At 40.4% G+C, this 21,498-nt stretch overlaps 1 protein-coding gene across 6 annotated transcripts in view; it reads right to left on the bottom strand.

The window, feature by feature from the left end:
* Positions 1-21,498, bottom strand: part of LOC115068913 — an 86,299-nt gene that overhangs the window by 34,653 nt on the left and 30,148 nt on the right. For 2 of the 6 annotated variants that reach the window (XR_003848249.1, XR_003848250.1), the window contains one exon: positions 6,707-9,712. The exons of 3 other annotated variants lie outside the window; for them this stretch is intronic. The gene's annotated coding sequence lies outside the window, so the exon portion shown is untranslated. Of the gene's footprint in view, positions 1-6,706; positions 9,713-16,823; positions 16,922-21,498 lie in introns of those variants that run through there. One more of the 6 variants, XR_003848251.1, reaches the window with a different exon arrangement.

The raw sequence follows: 21,498 nt of genomic DNA, 5'->3' as shown, positions 1-21,498 counted from the left end.
GTATAAATTTATGGAATAAATCTGTATGTTTATTTTTTAAATATTTTATTTGTTATTTTTATTTTATGTGTATGTGTGTATTGCCTGCATGTAGGTAAGTGCATCCATGTCGTGTAGTGCCCATGGAGGACAGAAGAGGCTGTCGGATCCCCTGGAACTGGAGTTATGGACAGTTGTTAGCTGATATATGGGAGCTGGGATTCGAACCTGGGTCTTCTGCAAGAACAACAGCGTTCTCAACCGCTGATCCATCTCTCCAGTCCCAATCTGTATGTTTATTAAATAGGTTAAAATGTGCAATTAACATTCCTTGTGTTTGATGTTTAAATTTCTAAAAATAGGCCAATGTCCATACTCGTTCCTGAGTCTTATTTGAAATTTACCGATCCTGTTTCTTACCTTTCCCTCCTTTTCTTTGGCACAATAGCACAGTCCAGGCTCATCTTGTATTTTGGCTCTTCCCTTATTCCCAGTACTGATTCTGAGGACGGACAGCTAGACTGAGAGATACATATTTTTCTCAGACATTATCCAATTCTCCTCCAAAGTGTTGTCACTGTTTTCCATCCCCCTGGCAATGCTGGAATCCTGGGTATCTGCTTCCTCACAGCTTTACCACAGTGTGTCAAGCATTTTAAAACATTTTTCCCACTCTGATAAGTGAGAGTGTGTCATTTTAGATTTAATTTTCACTCCTCTTATTATAAGATGTATATTTGGACATTTATTTACATGTTTAGGAATATTTGAAAACAGCATATTTTCATGTATTTAAAGATGATTTTGAAAATAATAAGGCCAGTCTCTGTGTTTCTATGGCTTCTCAGTTTTTCTTTCTCCTCCAGTTTTAAAACTTCTATGTTCTTTGGGACATTAGCTCTATATTCATGATATTCATAGAAATATTTTCTCCCAGTTTGTCACTTGGCTTCTCATTTTGTTGTTTATGGTGCTTAGGGTCTCAGAAAAATTGTTTTTAAATTTTATGTAGTCAAATTTTATTACTATTAATATTACTACAGGATTCTAAGTCATGTGTAGATCCAGGCCAGGTACATACAATAAACTAATTTATTCCTATTTTCTTCTAACTAGAATCTTAAATTTATAAGGTTTTTATGCTTATATCTGATATATTTGAAATCTAGTCTTAGATGTAATTTATGTTACAAATTCATCTTTTTTCAAATAGCTATCAGGTGATGGAATTGCTGCTTTATTACACATTAAATTTTTATATTTTCTTGGATCTGACTCAGGATTATATTTTATTTGCTGGTTGATCTGTCTACTTATACACAGTGTCCACACTGGTTTAATTACAGAGATTTCAGATTGTATTTTAAATTCAGGCAGCGTTAATATTTCATTGCGGCTCATTTTTATTACTTGATGCTTTCTTAGTTATCCTTCCATTTTCCACACAAACTGTAGTATCAATTTCTCTATAAAATTTTAAAATGTGATTATTTTATGAGAAGTGAATTGTTTAGAATTTATAAATCAACAAAGTGGCAAATGACATCACCACGATAGTAAAGCATCCTAAGCACAAACAAGTCTTTCTCCTCAAGTCTGCCTCTGTTCCTCCTCTCTCTCCCTCCCCCCAATCATGTTCTGTTCCCTTCTCCTCTTCTTCCTCCCCCTCCTCTTCCTCCTTCTGAGACAGGGTCTTACTTTGTAACCCAGGCTGGTCTTGAACTCACTATGTAGCTAAGGCTAGCCTCTAACTCACAATGATGCTCTTGCTTCAGCCTCAGGTGCACCAGGATAACTGGCACACACCATCGTACTTTGATACATTTTTATTTGTTTGAGGAGGATTCTGGACTGGGATGTAGCTCAGTGATAGAGGACTTGTCTAGCATGTGCAAGGCCCTGGGTTCAATATCCAACACACACACACACACATGCATGTGCATACACACACACACACACACACACACACACACACACATACACACACTAGTGCTGTCCTTTAGATTTTTGCATGTTTTTATTTAACTTGATTTTTAAAATATTACTTGTTTCTATTTAAATACATCTTTCCTATCGTATCCTGTAACCAGTTGTTATTTTTGTATATTAGAATGACTGATTATAAAATGCTATTTTTAAAATTCTGCTACATTTTCCATAATCTTTATTGTTTATCTTATCATGGAGTGTTCCATGTGTACTGTCATTTCTGAAAACTGATTGTTTTACTTGTTAGCTTCCAATTCTTTTTGTTGTTGTTGTTTTGTGGGAGTTTTTTGTTTTTGTTTTTATGACAGGGTTGCTCTGTAACCTCAGCTGGCCAGGAACTCATGTGAACCAAGCTGGCCTCTATCTCACAGAGATCTGCCTGCCTCTGCCTCTCCAGTGCTGGAATTAAAGGTGTGTACCCAGGTAGTTCTCAGTTCTAAATGTAGCTAAGGCTAGCCTCTAACTCACAATGATGCTCTTGACCTAACTTATTGATCTTATCCAACCACATTGTATAGTATCTCCAGCACAATAATAAATAAAAGAGCATTCTTTTGTTTTGTTCTTGCTCCTAATATATCCCCTCTTAATGTTTTCTCCTTAAGATGCTGGCTTTAAAACTAAACTATATATTTTTGTCTTAAGAACGTGATCATTGATTACTATATTCTTGAGTATTTTGTCAGGAATAAATGTTGAATTATAGAATTTAACATTATTTCATTATACATGTAGCTGATCATCGATTTTCCTCCTTTGATACATTAATGCAGTATCTGAACAAATTTATAAACTGGCAATAAATCCAACCTGACCATAAAGTTTGCTTTTCTTCATGTGGTACTGTATTTTATTTGCTACATCTTATGAAAAGTCATCGTTCCTCTCCTCTCGTCTTCATCTGAATCCACTCTCGGTTACTTCAGTCAGACTCACTTCCATCCCATGAAGACACAGAGCCCATGGCAGGCATGGCACAAAGGTTCTTTCATTGTGAAGCTTTTCCACTTCTCCATGTTGATTCAAAGCCAGTTGCATTTTCAATGAGGAAGATAGCAAGCAATTGTGCTCACAAGTCCAGGTTCATTCAGATGATCCTGCCACCAGAGCCGAAAGTAGTCATGGGTGTATTCTCGAGTGTGGGTATTTGAGCATGTTACATCCCCATGCCCACTTCTGGCATAGCTAAGAGGGCTCATCAAAATGCTTATAGATTTTCATTAAATCATTCCTTCAAAAGTCCCAAGTTTCAGAGAGAACATCTCTGAATATATAGCTTAAATGCCACCTTAGAGAAACATTCTCTGACTTCCGACCTATAGTCCCTGCACTCTCCTGAATCCTATTCCTTTCTTTATGGCATTTAGGTCAAGTTGATTTTAACTGATTGTGCTCCTTCACTGAACTATAAGTTCCAATAAGACAAAGTCCATGTCTGTTCTGTTTGCCTCTGACCACCATATCCCAGCACCTAGCACAGTGCCCGGGGGGTGGTATTCACCCTTCAATACTTACTGAATGAATGAAGGATGCTGGGGGATACTGACAAGTACTGAAGGACCTGACTACTATAGAGGTAGAATGCTTTGTCCGAGAGAAGGTGGAGTTAGCAAAGTTGCTTCTGCAATCCTGAAACTCTCAGGAAAACTAAGATTTGGTTACGATTTAAGCCTTTCATATACTTAGCTATATTCCTAACAGCTCATTTTCTCTCATTGAATGAGCCTGTAATAAGTGTCTGAACTCCCATACAGCAGCTATGAACAGATTTGGGGGGGGGGGATCTTAATTCTAGAACAAGTTGGTGCTCTGCGGTATTTTCTTCTCACTCTCTTTAGAAAAGCCAGTGTATGAATTTAAAAACCAAACAAGAGCTCTGAGGGCATTCCTCCATGGATAAACTGCTTGCTATGTAAGCCTGAGGAACTAAGTTCAGGTCCACAGAACCCATGTAAAATCTGGTTTGGTGACTTGTACCTGTGACTTTGGTGCTGAGAAGAGGAAACAGCCAACTCCAGGGACCCACTGCCCAACCATTTTAGTCAAAATGATGAGCTCCAGGTTCAGTGAGAGACCCTGTCTCAAAAAATAAGGTGGAGCACAGTAGAGGAAGACCCCAATATCAGCCTCTGTTCTACACACACACACACACACACACACACACACACCATACACACACACCATACACACACATGCACCATACACACACACATACCATACACACACATACCACACACACACACACCACACACACACTCCCCCCATACACACACACCCCATACACACACACATACCATACACACACACACACACACACCATACACACACACCATACACACACACGCACCATACACACACATACCATACACACACACACCATACACACACACATACCATACACACACCATACACACATACACACACATACCATCACATACCATACACACACACACCATACACACACACATACCATACACACACACCATACACACACACATACCACACACACACACCATACACACACACATACCATACACACACATACCACACACACACACACACACACACACACACACCATACACACACACCATACACACACACGCACCATACACACACATACCATACACACACACACCATACACACACACATACCATACACACACACATACCACACACACACACACCACACACACACATGCTCCCCCCATACACACACACCCCATACACACACACATACCATACACACACCATACACACATACACACACATACCATACACACACACACACACACACAGAGGCAAGTACACATATACATACATATGCACACACATGCACATGTTCCCAACCCCACACGCATACAAATAAAACCAGAAAATCAACTAAATGGCAGGACTCCAGACCTTAGATTTAATTTCTGGAGTCATAGAGAAAAGCATTAGGTAAAATCAACATTATCTCTCAAATCTCCTTAATCGCTTTTAATAAATGCAGGTGGCCCCAATCAAATGGCACATACCTTTTTCTTTCTCAATTACTGTGTGACTTGGACTCAGATACTTTGGGAGATTCCTTCTGGAGGAACATCAGTGTCTTCCTCTCCCCTCCCTCTCCCTTCCCCTCCCCCTTTCCCTCCCTTCTCCATCCCTCCTCTTCTCTTCCCTCCTCTCCCTTGTTACCTGCATTCCACTCCTCTCCTCTCTCCCCGCTCCCCCTTCTCCCATCCCCTCTCTCTCCTCCCCTTTCTTACTCTCTACTTCTCTCTTTTTCTCTCTTCTCTTCATCTTCCTTTGAAGAGGCTGGTCTTGTTTGAAAATTTCTAACCCTGAATTTCTGGCCTTGAGATATTTTACTCAGTTCTTTGAGGTCATTTACAAATAAACTCGCCAGGTAAAATCTCATTGCTGGAAACCCACAGTGGCTGGAGCCATGTTTATGGGGACCTGGTATCCAACAGAACATAATTGGACCTGAAGAACACTCCTGTTGGGGGTAAATGTGACTTGGCGGGGGGTGGCGGGGAGCAGTCTGAGACAAGAATCCTACAGTCCTATGGTGCAAGTGTTTCTCTTCCAGCTCCTCAGTAACTCACAAGCGTATACAGGAGTCCTGCAGAGGAAGGGGAAGAAAATGCCCATATTTTTCCATTACTGTAAAAGTAATAACCTTGGGTTTAAAATAAGAGTGAAAGAATGAATGTATCTATGCTTGGGCAAGAAAAACAAGAAGGGGCATTGAAGAGACAGACTAAAGGCGATATTGCTTACTTCGTCTCCTTCACCCTGAAATCTTTACGGGAGTGTTGTCCTTAGGTCCCAGGACCAATAGGCATGTTTCTCCCTATAGGTGTCTAGAATCCTTTCCAAAGACTCAGAGCCTCTGCCAGATCTCCAGAGAATCCTATCCTTGCAGCAGGCAAGAAACACAGTGTCAAACTGTACTAATGTCCTCAATGGCTGTGCTACTCTGAATCTACATCCTGATGAAAAATCTACCACCACAGACAATACTTACTTCTTACCAGTGACTTTACGCACTTTGCTTCTCTGATGGAAAGAGAGTTTGCCAAGTCCAGGCTGAGGATCTGAGAGCCATATGCACTACACTTGACTTTCTTATGCTTCTACCATCATTCTGAAAAGAACTTGCTTAGTCTGGTCCTGACTAAGAAACAGGTGAAGTCACAGTGGCCCAGCCAAGCTCAGCATGCTCAGTCAAACTCCAGAACCCCTCGGATGTGGAAGCAAGGCCAGCCTGGATCAGCTCAGCCCTGCAGATGTGTGAGAAATAAATGTTTATTGTTGTATGCCACTGAGCATGTGTGGTTGCTTGTTCCACATCAAAAGTTAAATGATCACAGAGCTAAAAATTGAAGCTCTTAAGGAGCCCCTAAGAATAACAATGCCTTATATTCATATAGCACTCTGAGATTTTCTAAATACTTAACAGAGTGTGTCTTGTTAAGCTTTCATGATATCCCTATGAAGTGGGTGAAAAAATATTATTTCTTTTTTATAACTGAGGGTAGTAAGGTAAAAAACAGTGAACTAGATTTTCCCATAGCCACGAAGCTAAAGGGAAATAGGAGTGGCATCTTCCTCATTCCTGGCTCAGACCCTTCCTTGCACTAGACGTGGTAGGTACGGAGAAAGATGAACATAAACGTAGCTAGCATCATACAATCATGAGAATGCTGAAACGAAATTTGGGTGATGAAAAAACATTGGATGTTTGTTTAATGGACTTTATTTCTCTGGAAAAGCATTTTGGGGGAAGAAAAATATGAACCATAAATAACATTTCAAAAAGAAGAGACCTGCAGGACAAAAGCCTCCGGGTTGTGTAAGGTCACATGGACAGTATATGTAATGTATTGGTGTTTGCAATATGCTGGGAAATCTGTTAGTAATCTGACAGGCATTGGCTTATCAACTTTCATAATAATACCACAATCATACCATAACACAATATAATGTAACATACCATAACAATGTCCATATTCCATGACATAATACAATCCCCAGATATTAAGCAATAGAATAACTTGCCAGAGTTCACATAGCAAGGAAGTGGCATTGAACTGAAGCCTAAACCAGTTTGATTCTTGCATTGGCTCCTCTGTCTTGAGTTGAGGATGGAGGCCATGGGATAGAAGCCATTTCAAATAAGCTTAGAGGAGGAAAGAAGTAATAATGCAGGAATAGAAGAGATGCTGGAAGCTACATACTGTTCTAAAGACAAAGAAGAGAGAGAATCATTTTTTCTAGCCATATGTAGATGTTCAATGTATTTTCAGAAAGCCTGAAGCTCACAGATTCCACATCATAGTCCCCCAAGAAAAGAAGCCCAACATTCACCTACCACCCCTTTCTCTCTTCTCTTTGCCTCTTGGAATATATCATCCAGTGTTTTTCTTTTCTTTAACAATGCCATAATTTGAGACCAAATGATATGATAGAAAGAGCCCATTCCTTAACATTAACATTCTTGTCATCAGAACCCAGTCAGAATTAATAGCTATGTTTCCTGAGACTTGGAGGATGATAGTATCTACCTCATAGGATCTTAAAGGAACTAAAAAGACTTAAAAGGTAGATGTCTGGGCCATTCAAGTATTCAATAAATCTGCTTCACCTCCTGAGCTACTTTTCTGAAAGGCCAGCCTTCCTTGTAGGAAACTGTTAGGGTTTGAATAAGAAATATTCTCCACATGTTCATGTGTCTGAATATTTTGTTGCCTGCTGGTAATGCTGTTCAGGAAGGTTGTAAAGCCTTTACATGGAGTGGATCCTCTGGAGTGATCACTAGAGTCAGGGCTTGTGGCTTTATAGTCTAACACTACTCCCTGTTCTTTCTCAGCTACCTGAGTGAGGATGCAATGTGACCAACCGGTCTCCTGATCCTGCCACCAAGCCTTCCTTGCCTGCAGCATGTCTCCTCCACCATGATGAACTCTTTCTGGAACTAAATTCAAAATAAACCCTTTCTTCCTTAAGTTGCTTTTGTCAGGGTATTTTATCAGAGCAACAAGAAAATAATAAGACAGAAAATAGTACAGAAAAGTGAGGCATTGCTGTGATAAACCTGTGTGATTAGGCCACTGAAACTGTTTCACGGCTGGAATGCAGAAGAGTTTGGAACTTTGGTTGAGAAAAGCCTTTTGATGGATGCTAGAAGCAAAGCTAAGTGGGCCATTCTACTGTGGAGCCTAGAAAACAAGAATGTGAGAGAAATGTGGGCAGTAGAATGCCAGCTCGTGAGGTTTCAGACAGGAGCAAGGACTCTGTTAGGAACTGTGCTAGGGGTTCTTCCTGTGATATTTTGACCAATAATCTGGTTTCCAGGCTGGGCAAATGACTCACTGGTTAAAGTGTTTGCCATGTAAGTATGAATAGTAGAGTTTAGATCCCCAGAACACATGTAAAATGTTGGGTGGGCCTGGTGGCTCACTTGTAATTCCCACATTTGGAAGCTTGTACAGTAGATCTCCAGAACAAGCTGTTCAGTGAGACTCACCGTATTGGTGAGCCCTGAGTCTGAATGACAGCTCCCGACTCAATGAATAAGGTGGAAGAACAGTCAAGAATGATTTCTGACATTAACCTGGTGCCTCCCTAGGCATGTGCACACACATGCATACACACCCACATATGTGTGCTAACATATATGCAAACATGCTTACATACACATGCATACCACATACACAAGGAAATGGAAAAACAAAAAATAATCTGACTTCATTCTGCCCATGTCCTGAGAATTCAATTGAACTTAAAAACTATTCATTTGGTCAAAGGAAAATGTGTGAAGAAAGCTTACAGTTTTGAACAAAGAGAGTCCCCAACAGCAAAACATCTGTAATTATTGAAGAGATAAATACCATTAAAGGGACCTTGGCACTCTGAACTGGGACAATGGGAAAGGTTCTTTGAGGGTAAGACCCCACCTGTCAATGACTCCAACTTGCAAAGATGCAAATTTATGTGAAAAAGAGGGTCTGAACTGAGAATGCAGGTGAGAGGGTTCCCTGCTCCTCAACAGCAACTGCCTAGGGGAGCGTTTCCCTGGTATCAGGATGCAGACTGATGCAACTACGGCCCAAGGAGTCCAGATTCCATCCCACATTGGCAGCATGACTTGGCGGTGTCATTCATATGGTACTGGTTTTGGAAACATAAAAGATTCAACATTTGAGGCAGTCATGGACTCTTAATTCAGTTTCAGAGAGCAACTGAGGCCACATGATGTGCAGTAGGGTCAGAATCCCTACAAGGAGGCCCTACCTGAGAGGCTGTTGTATGAAAGTTGTAAAGGTGAAGCCTAGATTGCAAGGGAGATCCCAGGATAATGAAGAAATGAAGATGCTGAGACCATGGAACGTACACTAAAGAGATCTATAAGCAAGAGAGAGAGAGAGAGAGAGAGAGAGAGAGAGAGAGAGAGAGAGAGTGCTACAAGTGCCAGAGCTAGAGGAGTGGGGCTGATCAAGCCTTTTAGAGCCAAGTTGATTTATGAGCCCCACTTGACGGACATGGAGCTGCAGGTTTTGGTGTTTGCTCTGGTGAGTCTGAGTCTTGCTCTGGATCAATCTCCCCTTCTATGACCTATGACCCCATTCTTCACTCTTCCAACACTTTCTTCCTGTTGCTTGTTCAATATAGGTGAGGTGTCTTCTGTTTCCTATCAGACACCCCCCAAAACCAGCCAGTCCCTGCTGGAGTTAATGGTTTTTGCATTCCTGCCACCTGTGGAGGAAGAGGAGGTGGAGACAGGTGAGTAACATGGGAATGAGAGGAAGCAAACAGGAGCCCTCTTTCCCTGCCCAGCTTAACTCAGTGTCCTGTCTGCCTTTTGAAGTTGTAGGAAGGAGATAAACACACACACCTACCAGGAAGTGAGAAGCTGGTGGGGCCCCTGCTGGCAGATGCAGAATCAGCTGAGCCTGCATGAAGCCATCATTCAAGTTCACATGTGTCTCTTGCTCTCTGCAGAATATCCACATTCTCTGGCCTAAGCTGGGCTGATTGAAAGCCAGAAGGCTTCCCTCCATGCTGACTCTGGGTTAGCTGTGCATGTCCTCAAAAGGCATGACAAATAAGTTGTATTTTTCTTCCAGGGTAGAAGTGTGCTTTAACCCACAGAAATGAGCCAAAGTATGCCTCATAATGTTTGCTAAGGCTACGGACATAGTTCAGTTGATGGAGTGTTTGCCTAGCATGCGTGAAGCCCTGGGTTTTATCTCCAGCATTGCATAAACTGGGTGTAGTAGAATGTGCATGTAATCCCAGTACTTAGGAAAGGGATTAGGAATTTAAGGTTATCCTCAGCTACATAGCCTTCAGGCTAGCCTGGGATACATGAGACCTCCCAAAAATATATTTGTTAAATAATGACAATAGTGATTGTGATGATAATGCAATGGCTACTGTTCCTTCAACACATCTTCTGCATAGTCCCTATTAAGCAATTCTTTCATAGCCATTATTTCATATCATACCATTCTCAACTCTTTGGTGTGTTCCTATGCAATCTGACTCAACTTTGCTTCTCAGCATCATCTCCGTCATTACACACAAATGCATGATCTCATCTATTATGAGTCTCTCAGCCTTTGCCCATGCTGTTTTCTCTGTTTGGGGTGGCTTCCTTACTCCTTACCCTCTTCTCCTTAAGATCTAGTTCAATCTGAAAATCTACAGACATACCTGAAGTCAAAGGCTAGCTGCTAGTTTTTAGGACTCTCTAATACTGTGCTCAGACTTTCCATAGAGTATCACCCACTGCATTCCCTTTCTAGACTGTACCTCCTTGACCCACATAGGGCTCTTGTGCATGAAGAGTACCAGGCCCACGGTTGATGGTTAGTGAATATATATGAAGAAATGGAATCATGCTGGCTATTCTCTTTGGTACCTTGATAACAGCAGCTCAGAGAAATGGGAACAAGAAGCCTACAAGATGGTTGAATAAAGAAATAAAAGAGATAAGGCTCAGGTATGTTGAGAGAGTTGTAGACAAGAACAAATAAAATAAAAGTCACACTTTGTAGGAGATGATCCAATTCCTAAATCGTGTGTGTGTGTACCTGTGTGTGGTGTGTATGGGTGCATGTACACATGGGTGTAAGTGTGTGTATAAGACAGAGGACAATTTAAGGTGTCATTCCTCAAGAGCCATCCACCTCCTTTTTTTGAGTCAGGGACTCTCATTGGTCTGAGGCTCACTGATTTGGCTCAGATGGCTTGCCAGTGAGTTTAGGCATCTGCCTGTCTTTACCTCCCTAACACTGGGATTACAAGTGTATGCCACCACTCCTGGTTTTTTTTACATGGGTTCTGGATATTGAATTCAGGTCCTTATGCTTTCAATATAAGCACTTTACCAACTGAGCTATCGCTCTAGCCCAGTAATATCTAAACTACTAAATTGGAAAGACTTTTTGAGGGGAGAGGGAGCCTTTCAGAACAAGAGGATTCTATTTTCTTTCAAATCACTTCATAGGAGCATAGCTTCTATATAATTAAATATATACGTTTAAGGATTTAAGTTTTAATTGATGCACACAACATCATAATCTATAGATTACTTTTCTATACAATTTTATGCAAAAAAACATTTTAGTACATATGTTTTTGTATTTAGCTTCATCTACTTAGATGATGATGTTAAAATCCCTTATTGTTGCATGTATCAACACTTTATTGCTAAGTGTCACTCTACTATAGGTATACATAATATCTGTTTTCTCTAATTGTCTTCTTTGCTCCCAACTTTTCTGTTGTTTTTAGACATTTGGGTCCCTTCCACTTTTGAGTTATGACAAATGAGATTCCTATGAACATACTTATAAAATCTTTGTGTGGACATATTGTACTTTTATTTAGTAAATAGCTAAGAGAAGAATTCCATGGTGATGGAGTAAGTGTGTAACCTCATAAAAAACTGTCACAATACTTTCTGTAAAAGTTATTCTGTGTCATGCTATCACCAGCAGCATACAAGTTCCTGTTCCTCCACATCCCCCCACCACTTGATATTGAAGGATCGTCATCTTTAAGTGAGTCCTTGAGTATGTAGAGATATCTCATTGCAGATTTAATTTGTATTTACCTGATAGAGAATTGCTGTCTATAAATCTTCATGCATAAACTTTCTGCTCAAATTATTTGTCCCTCTTTAAGTAGGTTTAAAGTTTTAGAATAGTTTGAGATTTTCAAAAAAAGTTTCAGATGATATAAATACAAAAAGTTCTAAAATATCCCAAACCCAGTTTATCCTACAATTAACAGTTTACATTAATATGATGAATTACTGCAACCAATGGAATAATATTTCTACATTATAATATCTAACAGTCATACTTTTTTCAGATGCCCTTAGTTTTTACCTAATATTTCCTTCTATCCCAAATCTCCTCTAAAATTCTATGCCTACAGACATCATGTCTCCTTGGGTGCCTCAGACTGTGAAAGTTTCTCGGACTCTCCTAGGTATAGAAGATCTGGACAGTCTTGAGGGTTCATGGAAAAATGTTTTATAGACTGTCTTTTGATGGGTGTGTCTGATGTACTTCCCAGTGCTGAACAGGGGTTGGTGGAAGGGTTGTTCTTATGCTGTATCCACACAGTGTATTATTCAAGCTGGGTATAGCTGTGGGTAGTGATTCATCCCTGTAATCCCAGCACTCAGGAGGCTGAGGCAGGAGGATTAGCCTGGCCAAGAGGCCAGTCTGGGCTACAGAAGTGACTTTCAGTCTAGCCCGGCCCAAAAAGTAAGGCTTTTTCTCAAAAGAATAAAACAGTAACAATGAAAGAATCACAACAAAAATGCCTGCACATGTTAATCCCAGTCATGATTGATAATTCTGGCCTCCATCACTGACTATGTTCAGATTCTCCACTACAAAGTTTCTCTTTATTTCCCCATTTCCACACTTTAGAGGAAGTCATGATGGGTGGCTCATCCTTACAAGACAGAGAAGAGTGACCACATAAATTTTTGTACTTCAAATGCATCAAATTTACTCATTACCACGCTCAATCTTTATGTCAGTATAAAGTCACGCACACACGTATCTTATACTTCATTTATATACTTCTGCACATAATTGATTGTTCACATTGTTTGGCCACTGGGGCCTCTTTCAATTGTTCTTCTGTTCTCCTAACTCACCTCTATCACTTTGTTTACTGCGTACTTCCTTGTTTTCTGGTCCTATGAGATGCTCCTGGTTCCTGCTTGCCTGCTCTGGCCTGATAATTAGCCAGTTCTTCAAGGAACTATTCTGGTTCTGTCTAGAGAATGGTATTAGACAGTAAGAACTGGGGGTTGCCTGTGCTCACTGCTACCTGGATGCTGTGGCTTGTATAACTGAGTAATTACATAACTAAGCTAGAGAGTGCATGTGTGTATTCTATGTTACCCTGTTTCACCTGCATATCTAAACTAGTCAAACATAAATCCATACTAATGACACCAACTCTGATGTGGAACCCCATGACTAATTCTAATCTTCCCTCTTGCAACAATAAGACCCTGGCCCTTCTACCCACATCTGTTACTGTTTCATCTTGGTATACAAGTACAATGGCTTCAAACTTGAAAATCCTTCTTCCCTTTAGAGACAGCTCTACCACCATGATTTGTGTTTATGTACAGCTCCTCTCCTCTTCGGTCTCATAATCTACATGCATTTCCAAAGTTGCCAATGTCAGCTCCTTCCTCCCATCCCCTTCAGTGAAGTTATGTCATACATTTGTAATGCACTTAGATTCTTTTTATCATTGTCTGCATTTCATCCTGGAATCTCCTGGTCTCCTAATTGAATTTCTTTAATTTGCATGCATTAAAATTCACTCTTTGGGCTCCAAAGTTCCATGTGGTTTGGTAAATACAGTGTCCTGAATCCACAAGTGACGTATATCAGAGAATAGCTTTACTGCCCTAAAAAAATCACCCGGTGCACCTCATCCGCTCAACCTCTACCCCAACCCTTGGTAACCACTGATGTGCTTTTTGCCTCCATGGTTTTATCTTTTCCAGAATGTCATGTAAATGGAATCATGCAATGGAGCCATCTAGCAATGAGCTTTTTTTTAACTTAGCAATATACATTTTTAGATTCATGTGGTAACATGGACTTATAACTCACCCCTTTCTGAGAATGAATGATCTTCCACTGTACAGAGATGATATAGTTTGTTTGCCCATTAACCAATTGAAGGGTATTTTTTTTAAAAAAGGATCTCATCATACAGCCCTGGATGGCTGGGAACTCGCACTATACACCAGGTTAGCTGCAAACTCACTGAGACCTGCCTACATCTGTCTCCCAAGTGCTAGAGTAAAGGCATGTGCCTCCATGCCCACTTGGAGTATGTGCTATGGCTTCATATAAGCTTACAAACTCTGCTTCCAAGTTATCTTAGCACTTTATATTCCTAACAGCAGTGAATGAGGGTTCATTTGTTCAGTGTCCTAATTGGTAATACCAATTTTCTAGTCCTTAGCTGTTGTAGTGCCCACCTAACGGTACTTTACAATTTAAATCTGCATTTCCTTAATGACAAATGATGCTGAATGTTTTTTCGCACGCTTGTTTTCCATCTGTAATCCTCTTCATAAAGCGTTTATTCAAGTCTTTTGACTCTTTTCTAATTTTTTTATTATTACTACTGACTTAAGAACTTATTCTAAATTCAAGGTAAAACATCTCAACATATAAACATTTTCCTCCAGCCTTCAGCTCACTTTCATTTTCTAATTATTTTTCAAAAGAGGATTTTGAACTTAAGTTTCTGATCTTAATTTTTTCATTGTTCTTGCTTTTGGTGTCTTCTAGCTTTCTAGCTCAAGGTTAAAGTTTTTTCTCTTGTGTTTTCTTAATATTTTATTATTTTTATTTTATGTGTATGAGTGTATTGTCTGCTTGTGTGTAAATATACCGCTATCATACAATGCCTGAAGAGATCAGAAGAGGGTGTCAGATTCCCCTGCAACTGGAGTTATGGATGGTTGTTAGCCACCATGTGGGTGTTAGAAATTAAACCCAAGTCCTCGGCAAGAGCAGCCAGTGCTTGTAACTGCTGAGCCATCTCTCCCACATGTCTCCTGTGTTTTCTTATAGATGCTTTACAATTTTAAATTCTTATACTTAGATCTATAATTCATTTCAAGTTAATATGTTTTTTATAGAGCAACACACAGGTAAATGTTTACCTTTTTTATCTGTCAACCAGTGATAGTTAATCTTTATTGTCAAGTTGACTGGATTTAGATGTTTGTGAAGGTGTCTCCAAAGAGGTTTAACTGAGGAGTGGAGACTCACCAGGAATGTGAGCAGCACTATCACATGAGCTAGAGTCCTGGACTTAATACTAATGGGAAAAAGAGGAAGTAAGTTGAGCACCTGCATCCATCTCTCTGCTTCAGCACAATGTAACCAACCACCCGATGCTCCTGAAGCCACAGCTAAAGCTGCTCTGGCTGCCATGCTTTCCCTTCCATGATGGGTCATATCCTCACACGGTACGCCAAAGTAAACATTTCCTTCCTTAATGATGCTTTTACCAGATCACCGCAATAAGAAAAATAATGCATATCTAACTATGTCAGCATCCATATTGAAAAGATTATCCTTTCAGCCAGGCATGGAGGCACATGCCTTTGATTCCAGGACTTGAGAGGCAGGGGCAGGTGAGTCTGTGAGTTCGAGGCCAGCCTGATCTACATAGCGAATTCTATAAAATGAGCTCCTGTAGCCCCATCTGGGGCTGCAGGGGATACCCTATCTCAAAAAAAAAAAAAAAAAGAAAGAAAAAAAATTGTTTTATCCTGGATTCATTGCCTTTCCACATAAATTTTGGGATCAGTATATATATGGAATGCTGATTAGGAGTGAATTGAGTCTATAAATGAATAGACATCTTAAAAATATTGTGTTCTAATCTAGTAATATGATGTCTTTACTAATTTTGATTTTCTTCTATTTCATTTAACAATGTTCTTGAATTTTTCATTGTATAAATCATGATAAAGTTTATTCCTAGATATTTTATGGTTTGAGATATTATTATAAATGAGCTTTAAAATTTCATTGTCCAAATGGTCATTGCTGGCAAGTAGAAATATAAGTTTATAAGTTTTTATATTGGTCTTGTATTCTGAAACACAGCTAAGTTTTTTATTGGTTTTTAGAAACTATTTAGTAAATTCCTTAGCAGTGTCTACATACATTACCACGTTGTCTGCAAATAGACATTTTCACTTTTTCCAGTCTGAGTGTCTTTCGTTTCCTTGTCCCCCTTTCTGTTGCCTGTTATTTCCTTGAGATGACTTGCTTTGGAAGGTATAATATGTTTGATTGTGGCCAGTGGTTCAGAGATCACAGAAAGCTTAACCCCATGTCTAGACTAGACATGGTTGAAATTTCAAGGACAGTGTCTGAGAGTGACAGCCTCGCAGATTCACCCATTGCCAGCTTTATCATGTGAAGCTTGTGACACAGTGGCAGGAATTAGCCACCAGGTCCCTGGGTCAAAGAGACCCCCAAAGAAAGCACCACCAGGCTGCCACTTGTGGCTTGCCCATCGGTTCCCCGCTCTGCTTTCTTCCTCACTGTTCTCGGGCCTGCCTGCCTCCTCTCGCGTTCATCCCGCCTCGATCCCCCTGGTCTGTCCTTTCCTTTCTTCTTTTCCCTTTTCTGTTGTTTACTCAACTTCTTTTTCATTCTGCTTCCCCCATACAATCACTTTCTCTAATTCCTTTCCTGGCATAAGGACTCTCACCCTCACTTCTCTTCCTACAGCTGGTTGCTTTCTGTTTTACAGCCACACCCAGAGCAGTACCAATACTTACTGTCACAGCCAACTCTGTTGTTCTCTCTCAAATTCTCTGGCAGTCTTTCAACTGCTGGGCATTTGGGAGAAAACATTCCTATTCTGCTGCAAACTCTCCTGTGGGTTTAAGTGACACTAATGTGAATCAGTTTAAAACTCCCTCATCCCATCTTCTTTAAACTTCACTATTCTGACCATCTAAGGAAGTAATTTTCAAGTTTTAAAGACCATAAGGGACTCATTATATCTTTGGATAGGGCCCAGGAATCTACTTTCTTAACGAGTACCCTGCACCCAGGTGATTTTGATGCACACTGGATGTAGACCAAGTGTTGAGGAATACTGACATGGGAAACACTAGAGGAGGGGTATGAGAAAAGTGTTCTTTTAGCCTACTGCAAAATGAGCTCCAGGGCCTAGACTCTAGCCACAAGTCCATGGCAAAAGAGCCAGATTGCTAAATTGTGCCTGTGATCCTCATGTGGGAAATGGGGCTTGTGATACCTACCTTATGTTACATATATGGTAGTAAGACCCTAATAAGAAAGATTTTTAAAAAAGAGATATAGATTATTGAGTACAGGTAATTCTAACATAAAATTCACAATATTTAATAATTTCACATTTTTCTCTATTACATGGAAAACACTTTTGAAGCCACTATAAATTAGGAAGATAATGACATTGCACAGCGCTTAATGGTATATAGACGCTATATGAATCCTTCTCAAACTGTCTTACATAGGTATCACTGGGGAATCTTGCAAAAGACAGATTTGGCTCAGAAGAAATGTAGGCTGGGTCCTGAGATTTTGAATTTCTAGTAAATTTCCAAGTGAGGCTGATGTTGTAAAAAACCACGCTTTGAGTAGTGAAGTTTATGATCTCACGGAGAGAAGCGAGGTGTAATGGGAGGACGAGAAAAGGGTGTGACTCAATGTCCCTCCCGAGAGATGGTTAGGGGAAGCAAGAAAGGAACGAAGCATAGGCTCTCTCTAGAGTCCCGCTCTGGAAGGGATCACTGCACAGGTGTCATTAGGCACGGCTTCCAGGAAACCCAGAGCAGAGGCAAGGATGAACAGCTTTGCCTTCTCACCTTTCTAGGATGAACTAGTGTCAACAGACATGATTAGGTTCAGAGGTGACAGAGATGTGAAGTCACAAGGAAACTCCAAGAAGATCTAGTTCTCTGAAACTAGACACCCTTGCAGTGGCCAGGCTGTGAAGAAACTCCAGTGACAGATTGTTCTTAGTTGACGAGACAGCATTCCTCAGAAACCCAGAGAAAGAATGTGTCAACCCTTTTACACACTGCAGTTAGATGAACACAAATAGGTGAGGCGTCTTTACCTCAGGGAGACATATGAACATCTACGGTGGCTCCTGAAATTTTTGCCCCTCTAGATCTATTCTCTGCCCTTCTCTACTCTCATACCCCTTGGGAAGCATGAGAGAAATACTTCCGGGGGCTCCCTTGCCATCTGATTTTTATTGGGTTCTAGCAATGGAGGCACCAGCAGTAGATTTCAGGAAGGTAGAAGAAAGAATTGACAGAATTCCTTACCTGGGTGCTCCCTGGTGAGCTATGGGTGGGCAGTGTCAGACAGCATGTTAACTGAAGGACTTGGCTCTGACCTAGTACCTCTTCACAAGTACTGCTACCAAGTCTGAATCCTGGAAACATGAGCCCCTTCAGACCTGGTGTGGTAAGAGTACCCCACTGTTGCTACTCCTGTATTGCATTACCATAGCTTGTTTATTTCCTTTAAAATTCTTATAACGGGGGCCGGAAAGATGGACCAGTGGTTAAGAGCCATCTGGCTGCTCTTGCAGAGGACCCGGTTCAGTTCCCAGCACCCACATGGTGACTAACAACCACCCATAACTCCAGTTCCAGGGGATCTGACACCATCTTTTGACCTCTGCAGGCATTGCACAATACACATTGCAGGCAATACACTCAAACACATAAAATAAAAATAATAAACAAAATATTTAGAAATAAAAAGATCAATTTATTTAAAAAATAAATAAAATTTGAAATTGCTCCTTTTATTTTAACTCTCCTCAGTTTACTATGTCGCTGTGCTTCATTTCCACACCTATTTTGATGGAATATTTATAACCACAGCATCCTCACAACATACTTTCTGGTGACAAGAGAGTGCCCTATCGTTAAATAGCTATAATGAGAATTGGAGTACTGGAGAGATAAAAAGAAATCATGGCTGTTAATGTCAGTCGAATGGAACGCAAAGCAGCATCTAAGGACTGTGAGAACTTCGGGACTGATGAGGGAGAAGGTAAGATAGCACTACTGTGGATGCAGCACTTGAAATTCAGGCGCCCCTTTCCCGTTATTTCACATGACCTGCTCCCCCTCTTCTGGATAGCATTGATAATGGGCTTTCTTGATGACTGTGGAAATCAGTCTCCTGGCTTTTCTGTTTGTGTAGTAGTTCCATACTCTAGGCCAGAACTGTGCTAGATTCACTCTTTTTGTTCAGTCTAACTATACGGAGACTTGTTACATGGCGTCCTTCACTACATGAGTGAAGGTTTTCTAAAGGCAATGGGTACAAAAGACAGGTTATAGGTATCATGCTCAGTCTACCATTGGGCCCAAGAAATAGTAATCAAAAGCTTGAACTATAGTGCTCAATTATCTGAGTTGGGATTCTAATTCAGGGTTTTGTACTTTATCACACCATATTTCATTGTTTTGAACCTTGCCTCCCTTGTTTGTGAAAAGCTGTTTATGACCTTTCTTAATGGTCACAATGAAAATGTATGATCTAATTCATGCACAATACTTAGTATCTAACACCTATGAAACACCTAACACACATCATAGTATCCATGCTATTTCTGTATCATCAGCATCAGCATCAGCATCATTTCCAGATGATGTTGATACTGATAAAGATGAAGGAGAAACAGCTTCTGACAAATCCCAACTAGATATCACAGTCCCATTTACTCATTCTGTCAATACTAGGAGTTTCTTTATTCTGTCTCTGGTCATGACTAGTGTGCAGCGAGGACAGACAAGGGTCTTAGATTTCCTGGGAAGGAAAACATGGGGGCAGAAGAGGAAGAAGCAAGTAGGTATGAATGAGAGAGAACAGAAAAGCATTATTGGGTGGATAACAAGATTTTAATCTCTTCTTTCCATGGTAAAACCATATATTCTCTCTTGTTCAGATCCTCTGTTTACACTCCCTGACCTTATGAGTTGGACCCAGGCCTTGGAATCTTCAGGTTACACTCTCCACCCCAATGTCAAGACATCAGGGTGAGTAAGTGGAAGGAAACTTTTGTCAGCAATTTCTGCTCTGGAGTGAAAATTCTTCCCAAACACTGAGCCAGTTGACCTGCTTAGGCCTGGATCCATCTTAGCTCATCCATCTGGCTGTACATCTGCACATCAGTACATCTTGAAGCTCAGGGAAGAATGCAAGTGGAACAAGATACCAGAAGACTCCAGAAGACTCTGGACTTCTAGGAAACTTTCCTTGTATCTCCCAATCTGATGGAAACACACAGTACTTCTGGACACAAGGCAAAAAGCCCTGTCTCCCTGAGGATTCTCCTTGAAGAACATTCTCTGACATGGGTCCAGCATCTGACAAGAAGAATTAACTTTGTACAATAGTTCACATTTGAGAGAACTGCCAAGAAGATTGACACGAATAACATATTTGGAAAATGTTTTACAAAGTACACATTAGAGACATCATTACACATGCCAACTGAAAGCTGAGCATTTGTCAATAAAATAATGTGGTCAAGGCAAGTGACAGGACCAAGACCTGTATGTGTCTGACCCCATTTCAAATCCTATGCTCTTTCCTCTGCCTCCTGAACTGGAAGTTCCCGGCATGGGCTGCCCATCTGCACGCCAGGGCTCTTATATTTGTGTGTGTCTCCTAGGCATTCATTATATATAGTCTGAAGGCTCTACTCATCTTTTCCCCTAGGTGGTTTTTTTTTTCTTTTTTAATCTCTTCAGCTATCTAAGAATCTAAGAAGTCCCCATGAAGAAAAATACTTTGTTTATATTCCTTCCTGTCTCCAGGAGAACCAAATGCATATCTGAAGGTTAATTGATACTTTGGCCCACTCACTCAAGGATACAATAGCCAAGACATTTCTTTCTATGAAATTCAGGAAGGATATTCCAACAAGTCAGAATGACTGGACTTGACTGTTGAGAGCAATCTATCTTGACTGATGTGGACAGTGACAGAAATCAGGCCATGGACATAAAACAGTGGAGGAAAACTCTTTCCTCCTCATCACCAATTCTTCTTCCTGTGTGTCCATAGAACCACTTGCCTTTTCTTCGCGCCTTCTTCATTTGCCCTATTCTGGCCATTTTCTTTCCTGTTCACCTTTCCTTTTTCTTTCCCTTCACGTATTATATTCATTCCTCATTTCCTGTCTGTACCATTTCCTCCAACAAGCCATTGCATTCTCAAATCAAGTGCCTTTGTAACTGACACTGAAGGTCATCACCTACCTCCTTAAGTCTCTGACACATGGAAAACTTTAGAGTGAGCTTAAAGAACACCTGATCCAGTCATTTTAATTAATTCATTTGAATCCATCTTGGTTTTAGTTGTCTTTGCTGTTGCGTTTATTTTCTATTTATAGTTTCAATCAATCATATCATATTGGGAATGGAATTAACA

The sequence above is a fragment of the Nannospalax galili genome, unplaced genomic scaffold (assembly GCF_000622305.1).
Source record: "Nannospalax galili isolate Female #2095 unplaced genomic scaffold, S.galili_v1.0 scaffold127, whole genome shotgun sequence".
Lineage (NCBI taxonomy): Eukaryota > Metazoa > Chordata > Mammalia > Rodentia > Spalacidae > Nannospalax > Nannospalax galili.
Note: the sequence above shows the minus strand (reverse complement) of the source record. Positions and strands in the feature narration are given on the sequence as shown.